A 13,322-nucleotide genomic window follows, 5' to 3' on the forward strand; every position below is an offset into this window, starting at 1 on the left:
TTTTTAAAGTGAAAATGTATATAATACAGTTAAACTGTAACATATTATTCCTTCCTCACCTTGATGTCAGACTCTTTGCTAAGTTTGAAACACTCACTTGAAAAAGAAAATATTATTTTCTCTAATGACATGCTATCACTGCTTATTAGAAGATAAAAAGCACATTTATAAAAATCATGCATGCATACATCGCCTTAAAAGTCCATATTGTGGAAATAAGAATTTTCAAAGTATAAACTAAGGAGAATGTGCTTTGTTCCTAAGAAGAGAGTTCATAAAAGGGTCCATTTACAAAGAAAACTTTTGGGTTTCTATTCCAGTCAGGATGTCAATATAAGCAGGCGTCTTATTTCACTCCAACGTGGATATGGAAGGAATGACAGAAGCAAAATAGAATCATGACTTTCAAGAAATATCAAAAAGTTAGGAAGAAAATCTGGGGAGAAGTAAGTCTCTCATGACCTCTAGTGTGTATGTGTTGATGTGTGTGTATGTGTGTGTGATGGGTGTGAAGTGGAGGAAGAGGTTGCATCCTGAGGCAATAGCTGGCCTGAGTGTGTAGTGATAGCCAAGCCTTTTAATTTTTGCTCTTGCCTCAAGATAATCACTGCTTCCCCATTATTGCAAAATTCTGTAGCAACAGAACTAGCCACCTGTCCTGGGGCCATGTATCAGCAAGATAGTAACAGGGGAACATAACCTTCATCAGATGCAAAGAAATGTGTGGACTATTCTACATTGCTATTACATTCATACACCTATTCCATCCCACTCCCTAGGGTTATGTGAGTATGAATTAGTAGAACTACTTCCTCTTGATGCTGTTTCTTCCTAAGGTGAACCTAAGGAATGGCAGCAAATGGAAAGGATGCTGGGATTAAGTCTGTTTCAGTATATTTTTGCCATATGACCCAACAAAGATAGTATAAACATGAAAATGAACCAAAATTGTTGAATTATGTACCACCTCATGCAATCTATAGGCTATTGTGAACAGGCAGGAAGCCCCTTGCCCTAAGTGAGCCATATATAATGATGCCATTATATGGTGACTTCCCAGGTGGCAGAGTGGTAAAGAATTTGCCTGCCAGTGCAGGAGATGCAAGAGACATGGGTTCAATCCCTGGGTCAGGAAGATTCCCTGGAGAAAGAAATGACAACTCACTCCAGTTCCAGTATTCTTGCCTGCAAAATTCCATGGACAGAGGGGCTGCAGTACATGGGGTTGCCAAAGAGTTAGACACAACTGAGCATGCACGCACATCTTTCTTATGAAGTATTGGGTTTTTCTTTATGGGCTCACTTTAAACTCACAATAATGTGCTCAATACCCTGGCTTACAGATGGGCAGTCCCAGCATCAGAGATTCAATAATGAAGTGCCATAAACTTGCAAGCAGAACTGGGGGATAAAACTAGAGGTTTTGGGCTCAAAGCTCTTGCTCCTGAAAAAAGGGAATGGAAATGTTTTAAAGAATTTTGGGGACTAGAAAAAAATGCCATTAAAAGTATTAACACATGTGTACATAATGTGTACATAATAGTTATAGACATATTTATATACCTAACCACAGTTCAGGAAACTATGTGAAGTGAAAGTATTAGTCACTCAGTCATGTCCAACTCTTTGTGATGCCATAGACTGTAGCCCACCAGGCTCCTCTGTCCATGGAATTCTCCAGGCAAGAATACTGGAGTGGGTTGCCATTTCCTTCTCCAGGGAATCTTCCCAACCCAGGGATTGAACCCAGGTCTCCCTCATTGTAGGCAGACGCTTTACTGACCGAGCCACCAGGGAAGACCTCAGAAAACTATAGGATGCAATATTTTTCAAATATAGTTTAATGTAATATTTAATCTTCAATATAACAAGTTCTTTCATCTCACCACTTACATGTGAGACAGAAAGCAGCCTATAAGAGTTTGCAAACCTTATAGACTTCATCATGTAAGAAATCTACAAAGATATCTAAATATCACATTGAAGTTCCCAGAAAGCAATTATTTCTTCTTCCCAAAGATGAATTCTCTCCTCTTTACTTGAATTTACTGAAAAATGTTACTGGAATTCTTAGCAGTATGGGGATTTAAACATTACTCAAGAGTTCTGACACTCCTCCTCACAATTTATCTCTTCCTCTTACAAATATGACCTCAATTCAGAAGCCCTATCATAGTAGAGTAGCTCCCAGGCTTTAAACTTGAAATCAGTTTAATTTCCTTTGATTTTTCTCCAGAGTATGAGTCATATAGACATTGTAGGTTTTAGTTTTAAATAGCAGAAGTGGGACCACGAAATCTTCTCTGGCAATAATATGTCTTCCCTAAGCTTCCTGGATGCCATTTAACCACAGAAGAGAAAAGCATTAATATAAAATATTTTTAAAGTAAAACCTTTCCTCTGTGAAGTGAATACCTGCTCACAGGTCATCAGAGGTAAGTATGTGGTCTCTTGATATTTGCTTACCTAGGATCACTTCTTATTTGCCAAGGAATATAAAGTTTTACATAGAAATTGCCTCCTTATATAAAATAAATTCAACTGACATTATATTTACATCACTTATATAAATGTAAATGCCTGAAAAGGTTGACTTTTGTTGGGAAAGTTTCTAAATATTTTTTTTATTTGACTGCATTTCATAGGGGATATGTTATCTTAGATTGGTAATCTTTAGAATTTTTTTGTCTCAAGATTGGTGCTATTTGTTTTGGTGGATTTAAAACTATTAGCAATAGCTTCCCATACTTATTTTAATAATGTCTATATTATATAATGTCCATATATGTTAATATTAGTAAAATTATATTATTTTATTTATTAAAAATTTTTAATTGGAGGATAATTGCTTTACAATATTATGTTAGTTTCCCTCAACATGATCAGCCATAGATATACATATATCCCCTCCCTCTTTAACCTCCCTCCTACCTCTCACCCCACCCCACCCCTCTAAGTTGTCACAGAGCACTGTATCATACAGCATACAGCAAATTCCCACTGGCTATCTATTTTACATATGGTAATATATGTTTCAATGTTACTCCTTCAATTCCTCCCTCCCTCTCCTTCTCCCAAGTCTGTTCTTTGTATCTGAGTCTCCATTGCTGTCCTGCAAATAAGTTCATCAGTACCATCTTTCTAGATTCCATATATATGCATTAATATACGACATCTGCTTTTCTTTTTCTGACTTACTTCACTCTATATAATAGGCTCTAGGTTCATCTACTTCATTAGCACTGACTCAAACATGTTCCTTAAGTTATTATTGTGGAAGTATGCACACACATATAACCATAGGTTTTCATTTTTATATTAAAGGAAATTCTGGTATAATTATTTCCAAAATTCACAGACATAGGAATTAATTATACTGCTTATTCTGGAACAAAAGGTAAAAACTAATTTATTACATTAGATAAAAGTGCTTTTTGTTAATATTAGAGCTATATGTTACTTTCTTAGCTTAAAAAGAATAGAATAACTTAAGACCATTACTCTCAATAAAGGTTATGAACAGGCTTGAAAACCACAGAGTCATTTACTAGGTATCATTTTTTCACTGACAAGGCATTAAGTACTTTGCCACAATAAAATGTTCACTTTGAAAATAAAGATATTGCCACTTACTGTTGATCTTCGGGGCAGGATGAAGTTATCTGCTTTATCGTTGGGAAGGAGACAAGTGGAGAGAATGACGTTAGAGAAGTATATATACATTATACCTATTTCCTGCTCTGACAGATTCTGATTGTGCAAGTAAATCTGTCAACAAGGTTGGAAACCGGATTTGTCATAATACCAGTAGTCTCAAATTTCATTGCTCGTTGTCTAACTGAACTTTTGACATTATATTGTGATTCCCCACACAACTTTAAAAAGTAAATAGCTATTTCACATTTAACTACTGTACACTTATTCTTTGAAGTGCATATCATGCTACAATTTATCCACATTTTTGTCAATCAGGATTTTGACCGTGCTTAACCAAACTATGCTCATTACAACAGAGTTTTCAAGATTACTTTTTTTCTGTAAGAATAAATCTCGTTTATCATTTTTTGTGAACTCTAGAGAATGCAATGCTTTCTTCCAGAGATCTAAACTATATTCATTAGTAATTGGATGAACCTTATTATTTTGGAGAATAATTTAGTCTTTATCTTTGTAAATGCAAGGTCACAGTGTCTTTCAAAACAAAATGGAAAGAGACCCCATAACTTATTGGTATTTCTAAGTTATAAGTTCTCCTGATATTAACATTTATTTCCTGGCTATATGAAATTCAGCATACCATTGATCCTACATTACATACTAAATTATCATCATTTGATTCTATTTGTCTATGAAAGCTTAGTTAGTAATTCTAAGCATGTTTCCACATCTCAGAAAGGAAAAGAGCTGAACAAATAATCTCAGGTTTCCTCTGTCTCTAAAATGTAAAGTTTTCAAGTATTGAATTTTTATAAATGAGGAAGTATAAATCAATTAATCACAAGCAGCATATATGTATCATCGGCAGACATTTCTGCCTGCTCATATTAGCTTATAGATTGCACAAGGTTGTATATAATTCAATAATTTTGGTTCATTTTCATGTTTATACTAGATTTCTTGGGTCATATGCAAAAATACACTAGAACAGACCAATGCCTGATCAACAGTCACATTACTTAAAGACAGTTTGTAAATATGTTAAGTAATTAGGAAAAATAATATTTTATTTAACAGTGCTAAGATGAGAAAACATATGTAAATTGCATGCCATTGGTAAAAATTTGTAGTGTTAGTACCCTCCTATTTTATGTGCTTCTTTCCCTCTATGTCTGGACAAAATTGCCCCTAACACTTTAAGCTATGGGACTGCACATTTTGAGACAGATGGTTTGACTAAGATATAGGTATTTCTGTGAGAGATTACCATAAGAAGAGGAATTTTGTTGTTTAGTTTCTAAGTCATGTCCAACTCTTTTGAAACTCCATGGACTATAGCTTGCCAGGCTCCTATGTCCATGGGATTTCCTAGTCAAGAATACTGAGTGAGGTTGCCATTTCCTTCTCCAAGGGATCTTCCTGACCCAGGGAGATCAAACCCGCGTCTGCTGCATTGGCAGACAGATGCTGTACCACTGAGCCACCGGATGAGCCTAAGAAGTGGATAGAAAATGCTACAAGAAATGGAGCTACGTTTTGACTCATTAAAGCTTAATATAATTTTTTTTATTTTGCATTTGTAAACATGGCTTGACAGCAACAAAAAAATGTCCCTCCCCATCTAGTTCTGCAAGGTTGAAGTCAGCAGCCACTGCAGTCACTGACCTTCCACACATCCTGAAAGGAGTTCAGGGTGGAGATCAGGAATGAGGCCCTTTGTGTGCTAGTGAAGCTGACAGAACAGGCCTTCAGATAGATATTTTCAGGGGAAAATTTTATAAGCCCATTTTCTTGCATTCTCTCATATCTAGAAAAACACTGAAATAATTAATGGAGACATTTGCTCCTTCTGACTGGCAGCAACTTTCTACTGAGATGTGTGCTTGATTGCATCTATCCCTTCTTCACCAAATCATATATATATACTGACACCCGCCCCTCCTCTTATCTCTTTGGAACAGTTCTTTAGAGCTGTCTGAGAGGCTGTATCCTGGGCTACAGTCCACATAAGTCCTCCAATAAAACTGAACTCACAGATCTCTTATTGTGTGTCTTTTTTCAGTCAACAATCTAAATGATTGTTAAGTGATCTAAATGATCACTAGGTACACAATTAGTTGGAATTTACCTTACTTTTCAAATATTAGTACCCCTGTTGTTAAGTGACACAAGTATGAAAAAGTATCTGGATCCTTTGAATCATGAAATACCACGCACATATATCAGAATGACAGAAAGACCTTGATCTTCCAAAATGGTTGTTTGCAACCATCTTTGCTCCCTCACCTCTCATTATTTTTCTTTTTCTGTATTTATATCAAGCATGATCATTGTTGGTCTTTTGTGACCTATCCCTATCAATTTTATCAGTAAATATCTGCCAGCTTATTCTTATTTGTGTATCTAGGTGTGTATATGTTGTGTGCTCAGCCACTCAATCTTGTCTGACTCTTTGGGACCCTATGGACTGTAGACCTCAAGCTCCTCTGTCCATAGGATTTTCCACGCAAGAATACTGGAGTCAGTGGAGTTAGTTGCCATTTCCGCCTCCAAGGGATTTCCCCTACTTAGGGATCAGACCTGTGTCTCCTGGCTCCTGCATTGGCAGGCAGGTTCTTTACCATTGAGCCACCTAGCTAGCTTTATGTCAAAAGGGCAAATCACTTGTTTCTGTGTATATAGTTTGCTGCTGCTGCTGCTGCTAAGTCGCTTCAGACATGTCCGATTCTGTGCGACCCCATAGATGGCAGCCCACCAGGCTCCCCCGTCCCTGGGAGTCTCCAGGCAAGAGTACTGGAGTGGGCTGCCATTGCCTCCTCCTGTATATAGTTTAATCAGTTCCAATTATCCTAATGGAACTTGTAACTGAGTATTTCAGTGACCATCGTTTTTAATAAGTACATGCTGTTTAGGGAATGTTGTTTTTCTTACTTCTTAAAATTAATCTTCTCTTCTTGGGTTTGGACCAGTACACCCTAAGTAGGCTGGCTATAACACCAATATACTCTAACCAAATTGGCTATAATATGAATAAATAAAGCACAGCTTCCTCCTTCCCTAACCAGTTCTCCTCTCAGACACAGTAGGAACTGGATGATGCCTTTTTTGGGCATTTTGGTGCTGATCACTCAAAATTAACTAGTTACTACAAAGGTAAACAGGATCCTTGTTATATAGCTGATGTCTCATGTCCCAGCTTTCTATGATTTATAATTCCTAATTGCCAAATACCTATAGTTTACTGTTAAGAGCATAGTCTTTGGGAAATTTCAGGTCTGAGAAATGCCTCTGAGCTTCAGATTTCTCTTTTGTAAAACACAGATTTTAATATCATAGGTTTGCTTTGGTGATTGAAAACTATAATGTACACAAAGCTTACAATACCTGGCATATAATACTCAGTACCTGGTGTTAACATCTTTATTATTCTGCAAGGCCTAGTATTTGCTGAGTACATACATTGTTTCTATAAATGAATTTTGCTGGATTGAATTGCTAATGCTGGAGTGTTTATAATATCTTTTTTTCTTCTTTTATGTCATAGAAAAGAATCAGTATAATTTAATCAGAAGTGCAAGTGTTCAAAGACCTGTTCTATTAAAAACTGTCAGAGTGACCTTCAATAGAATGATTGATCATCTCTGTATCCTCACAAAGAAATTGAGGGGCATAGGCCTAGATGCAGTTTAGAATTAGCATTAATTTAACTAAGATCTCATAAATAAGTTGTATGTTTATAAATGAGTTGTTTTGTTGAATTATTCTTCAATATAATAATTTAATTTAGAGACATTAATTTTCAGGAAAAGGAGGGTTTGAGTGCCAATTTATTGGCATTGCTTTCTCATTTCCTTAGTCCCTACAGTTAATTCACCAATTTCTTTTTTTTTAATTAAGATATACTTGATATGTGATTGTGTAAATTTAAGGTGTACAGCATGTTAATCTTATTTGTATTTGTATATTGTAATATTGAATATGATTGCTATTGTACAGTAATTATGTTACATAATTATATTTTCTTTTTAGTGGTTGGAATAATTAAGCACTAGTCTTTTAGCAAGTTTGATGATTATAATATAATATTATCTGTATTCAGTATACTCTGTACAGATCTCCAGGACTTATTTACTACTCATTGTAAGTTTGTTCCCTTAAAAACAACATCTATCTTATCTTTTCACCTTATATCCCTTGGTAACCTCTATTTCATCGTCTGTTTTCATAGGTTTGGCTTTTTTAGATTCCACATGTGATATCACAGAAGCTTGTTTTTCTTTGTCTGACTTAGCATGATGTGATCAAGATCCATCCATGTGGTCACATACAAAAGGATGTCTTTTCTCATGGCTGGATAATAGTCCATATATTATCCATTATATGCATATATATACATATATATATGCATGCCACATCTTCTCCAGTTTCTTCTTATATTCATATACTTAACTATGTGAGCAAAATATGTGAATTTTAAATTAATTATGTATTCTTTCCTTCAGTGTGTAAGCCATTTACATACAAGCATACCTATATATATACATGTGTCTTGGGTCAGGTTCTGTAAAAACAGAAGCTGAGGTACAGATTATTGCATGTGGATCATTAAGGAAGTGCCCTTCAGGGAAAAGCTGTGAAGGAGGGATTTCTGGGAAGGGCAAAGAGCTAAGAAAAACTGTGGTCTCAGGTAAAGTCCAGCCTTTCCCGATCAACAGGGGTGGGGTTCCAGATAATCCTTTTCTAACCATGAATCAGGCAGTTACTAGCACTGACGAGATGATGAGACTTCCCAGCAAGGTGAATCCCATAGATCACAGGCAATCCTCTTTAGTGGCTATGGATACAGTAGTCAACACCTACAGCAGCTGGAGAGCAGAGAATGCCTCTGGAACAGAAGTTGTGTGAAATCTCTAAACAGCATCTACCACTGTATGGGACAATATTTGCATTATTATAACTAGTGCCCATATGCATGTAGGTGATGTGAAGAACGGTAAAAGCATTTATCCTCTCTGTAGTTCAGCTATCTCATCTGAAAAATAAGAGGGCACACTAAATAATCTAAAAGCCCTTCCCACTCCTAAAATTCTGGGAGTCTCTGTTTTAGGAAAAGAGAAAACAAGGTTCGATCTCCCTTTCTTTCATTATTAAATGTGTATTTCCATAGGGTCACAAAGAGTTGGACATGAATGAATGATTAAGTAGCAGCAACAGCATTTATTTGCTAGGTAACTGAATTTTACTAGTTTCTGTTTAATCCAGTTCTCAGTTTCCTTATCTGTAAAACAAAGATAAAAATAGTATTTACTGTTGTGAGGATTAAATATATTTAATGTATGGAAAGCATTTTATAAAAATATTCAGCATGTAGTAAGTGTCCCATTAATACTAGCAATTAGAAACGCGTAAAGCAGTGAGTGGAGAAGGCAATGGCACCCCACTCCAGTACTCTTGCCTGGAAAATCCCATGGACGGAGGAGCCTAGTAGGCTGCAGTCTATGGGGTCTCTAGGGGTCGGACACGACTGAGCGGCTTCACTTTCACTTTTCACTTTCATGCATTGGAGAAGGAAATGGCAGCCCACTCCAGTATTCTTGCCTGGAGAATCCCAGGGACGGGGGAACCTGGTGGGCTGCCGTCTATGGGGTCGCACAGAGTCGGACACGACTGAAGCGACTTAGCAGCAGCAGCAGCAGCAAAGCAGTGAGGTTATAGTAAATGGTGTTAAAAGACCTATTCAGCACTAGATTTTTGATTTTGTAAAATGTACTTTAAGTATGATGAAATTTGCATTTATCATAATAAGGTTCATAAAACTAATAAATAGCTTAAGGATTATACACTTATGTGTCTTAATACCTGTATTACCTGTGTCTTTACCTGTATTTCCTGGTATTTTACTGAACAGGAAACTCTGCAGAAGGGAAGTTAGTAAAAAGGTATTCAAAATTGGGGAGAGGAATTGTTATATTTTGTTAAACAAGCCTTATATTTGGTATTCTAAAATTCAGTGACAACGAATGAAAAATATATATACCAGACAAGATTTTCACAAGACGACTAGACATTTTTCATAGTAGGAACTGAGTCTGGTAAGTCAGTTCTTAAAATTGTAGTTACATAATAGGGCTTTAATAAATATTAGTGTTTTGTTGAACATTTTATAAGAAAAAAGTAAGATCGGTAGAAGAGATGGAAACAAATTCCTCCCAGTTGAGTACTCCTTGCTCAAACTCCTATGATAAAGCCAGAAATTAACTTCATGGTTATAATTATGATCACATAGTACATATTCTGAAAATACATTTGAAAGAACATTACTTAAAAAATCATTTAAGATCTCACCACTCATAAATAAAAATAGTAAATATTTGTGGTAATTTCTTACAGTCTCTTTTATATTATTATTTATTTTATAAAACAAAGTCAGCCTTTTCCCTTGCCCTCTCCCTCCCCACCGCAAAGTTAACATAGTTAATACAGGACCTATTTGGAAGATGATAAAAAGACTGGCATTTTGGTAATCATCTACCGCTGAATGGTTTTTAAAATGTTTGTTCTCTTAAAAAAATAATAGTTTTCAGGCAGTTCAGAGCAAATTTTAAATGTGCAGAAACTCATGACTCAAATGTATCTGGTATTAATGGCTGTTACATGCTCCTGAAAGGCTCCTTCTGCCTTTCAGATGTAGGGGGAAAAAAACCCGAGAAACTTAACATTATTAATCTTCCTTCAGTGTCCAAAATAGGAAACTAGTTTTGGTATTTTTAGAGATTACTGTTCAGATACAGTAGTAGGTATCCCATAAACACTGGGTCTTAAGAATCTGGTTTAAGAGAGTTCCTGGCAAGGAGGAGAAGCAGAAGAATAGTTAACATAAGAATATGCAAAATTCAGATGTCGCAATTGAATTAATAAACTGGGGATTCACAATGTAAAAGAGAACCTCATCTATGTGAACATATTATGATTTCTGCTTACTTAATTTCTTAATTGTATTTTTCCTTTGGGTGGCTTAAGTACAGTACCAAAGAAGTTTTTAAGGAATGAAGTTTTTAAGGCCTACAGTCCCTTGTACCTGAATCTGTTTTGCTGTGGCTTCTGAACATTAAAAATATTGTAACTTGATATAATATTCTTAGGGCACACCACTGTTCCCCTAAAGATTGCATACATATTGGAATTTATTGTTGTGGTTTTAAAAAAATAGTTAGCCCAAAATTTTGTCTTGAAAAAATACTGATGCTTGGGATCTACCCACAGAGGTCATAATTTAATTGATCTGGGTATATCCTGAATAGAGTCACTTTTAAAATCTCCCCAGATTGTTAGAATTGAAGATAAGGTTGAGAACCACTGTTCCAAAGAATAGAGTCACTAGAAAACTAATCGGTTACTCAATGATTATTCATTCAGTATGTACGACATATCCAATATATAGAACTAAACGTTATGAGGAGTGTGAACAGTTGTCCCTGAGTTGTGGAAGAGAAAAGACTGGCATTTGAAAAAATATAGAGCAATATGTTAGTGCACATGATTGGTGACAATGTGTGGTGCTCATTGCAATAGTTGTAAGAATTCAAGAGAAGAGGCACATGTTGTGGGTAAATAACACATAGGTACATGAAGAAAGTTGAAGGTGAGTTGTCGTTAAAGAATGGACAAGTTTTTGAGCACTAACAGAGCTACCAAATCTAGCTGGATTTTTAAAAACTAGCTTTATTGGGGTATAATTGATACAAAGAATGGCACATATTTAATATATAGGATCTGATGAGTTTGGACAGATGCAAACATCTGTGGTACCATCAACACAATCAAGGTAACAAACAGATCAAAGCAAAACAACTTGGATTTTATATTTTAATTTCCCCTAGAAAAATGTGTCTATTTCTACAGAAAACTTGCTACCCATGCTTGGCTTCCTTATGACAAAATATGACATTACCTATGTGTTTAATTGCTCAGTCATGTCCTACTCTTTGTGACCCCATGGACTGTGGCACAGCAGGATCCTCTGTCCATGGGATTTTTTCCAGACAAAAATACTAGAGTGGGTTGCCATTTCATCCTCCAGGGAATCTTCCTGACCCAGGGATCGAAATGGTGTGCATCATTAATTAATTTCAATATATTTTAAACTAGTAGAAACACCATATTTCTTGGCTTATTTGTGATGTTTAATAATTCAGTTTATATGTTTATTGGGTTTAGTCAAACTATGACAATTTTTATATATAAGATGTAAGATATTCATATTAATTTTAGTTGAACTTGATGTTACTTATTTTGTATAGAACTATGCATGACCCCATCATTTTAAACTTAGAGCTATGTTTATGCTCAATGCTCTAAACCAAAGTTTTAAAATCTGAGCACTCAATCATTGCTAGAAATATGGAGTCTTAGAAATTAAGGAATCTGAAGGGCAATATTCAACTGAAGTCCTAATACCTTTTTTTCTAAAACAGATTTTTTTTTTTTTTGATGTGGACCATTTTTAAAGTTTTTATTGAATTTATTACAATATTGCTTCGTTGTGTTTTGGTTCTCGGGCATGAAGCATGTGGGATCTCAGCTCCCCCACCAGGGATGAAATCTGCACCCCCTGCATCGGAAGGCAAAGTCCTAACCACTGAACCACCAGGGAAGTCTCTGAAGTCCTAACTTCAGACAAATAAAAACTAATTTGATCACTCTTTGTAAATTTTGACCTGTATTTTGGAACTGTACCCATGATCTGAATATGGATATAGCACTCGTTAGAATTAGATAGTGCTCAGTCACTCAGTCGTGTCCAACTCTTTGCGACCCCATGGATTATAACCCGCCAGGCTCCTCTGTCCATGGAATTTTCCAGGCAAGAATACTGGAGTGGGTTGCCATTTCCTTCTCCAGGGGATCTCCCCAACCCAGGGATCAAACTCAGGTCTCCCGCATTGCAGGCAGATTCTTTACCACTAGCGCCACCTGGGAATTAGATTTGCAACAAATGGTTAGATATACAGAAATTACTGTCATACACGGTGGTATCTTCAAATACCAAGGTCATTATAAATATTTGTGTATCTATGCAATTTATGAGTAGAGATTAAAATCTTCACTGTTATTTTAAAAGTATGAGGAAGGGAAATGTATCTTTTGTTATCTGAGGGGGAAGTTGATACATTGAGAATTTTGCGCGTAGGTAAAAGATGAGTGGCGTGATTTATGGGGATGACATATTTTACCTTTGGAAAATACACAGCATGGTGATTACAAATAAAGAAAGCAAGAAAACAAATTAGAAATTAAAGGCAAATAATTTTCAAATGAACTTTTTGGTGATGCTTTTCTGACAATCTCAGCAATATTTTTCAATCAGGATGACTGCCTGTACAACCAACTTGTACAGGTGTTTGTATTGGTATTCTCCCTAGGACCACGTGCAAATTTATAAATTTACATTTATAGATTAATGTAAATTTATAATTGCATTAATAAGTTTTTACCTAACAAGGCAGGCTGGATATCCTTGTCTATGAAAAGGCTTTGAATTTTACAAGTGACAAGAATGCTTTAATAATTGTTACTGTCTGTTCTAATTCATCTTTCCCTCCTCAGTCAACATTCCAAGATACATTTATCATTAAAAAGTTCATTTTACTCTCAACTTTTGTATT

The 13,322-nt window shown here is 35.7% G+C and overlaps 1 long non-coding RNA gene across 2 annotated transcripts in view; it reads left to right on the forward strand.

Moving 5' to 3' along the window:
* The window catches only part of LOC145517712 (uncharacterized), a 29,379-nt gene extending 25,472 nt beyond the window's left edge, over positions 1–3,907 (forward strand). For both annotated transcript variants that reach the window (XR_014062277.1, XR_014062278.1), the window contains 2 exons: positions 321–446; positions 3,652–3,907. This is a non-coding gene — a long non-coding RNA (uncharacterized LOC145517712). The remainder of the gene's footprint in view (positions 1–320; positions 447–3,651) is intronic.
* Positions 3,908–13,322: the final 9,415 nt, after the last annotated feature.

This window comes from Giraffa tippelskirchi, chromosome 8 (genome assembly GCF_054371585.1).
Source record: "Giraffa tippelskirchi isolate mGirTip1 chromosome 8, T2T-mGirTip1v1.2.pri, whole genome shotgun sequence".
NCBI lineage: Eukaryota > Metazoa > Chordata > Mammalia > Artiodactyla > Giraffidae > Giraffa > Giraffa tippelskirchi.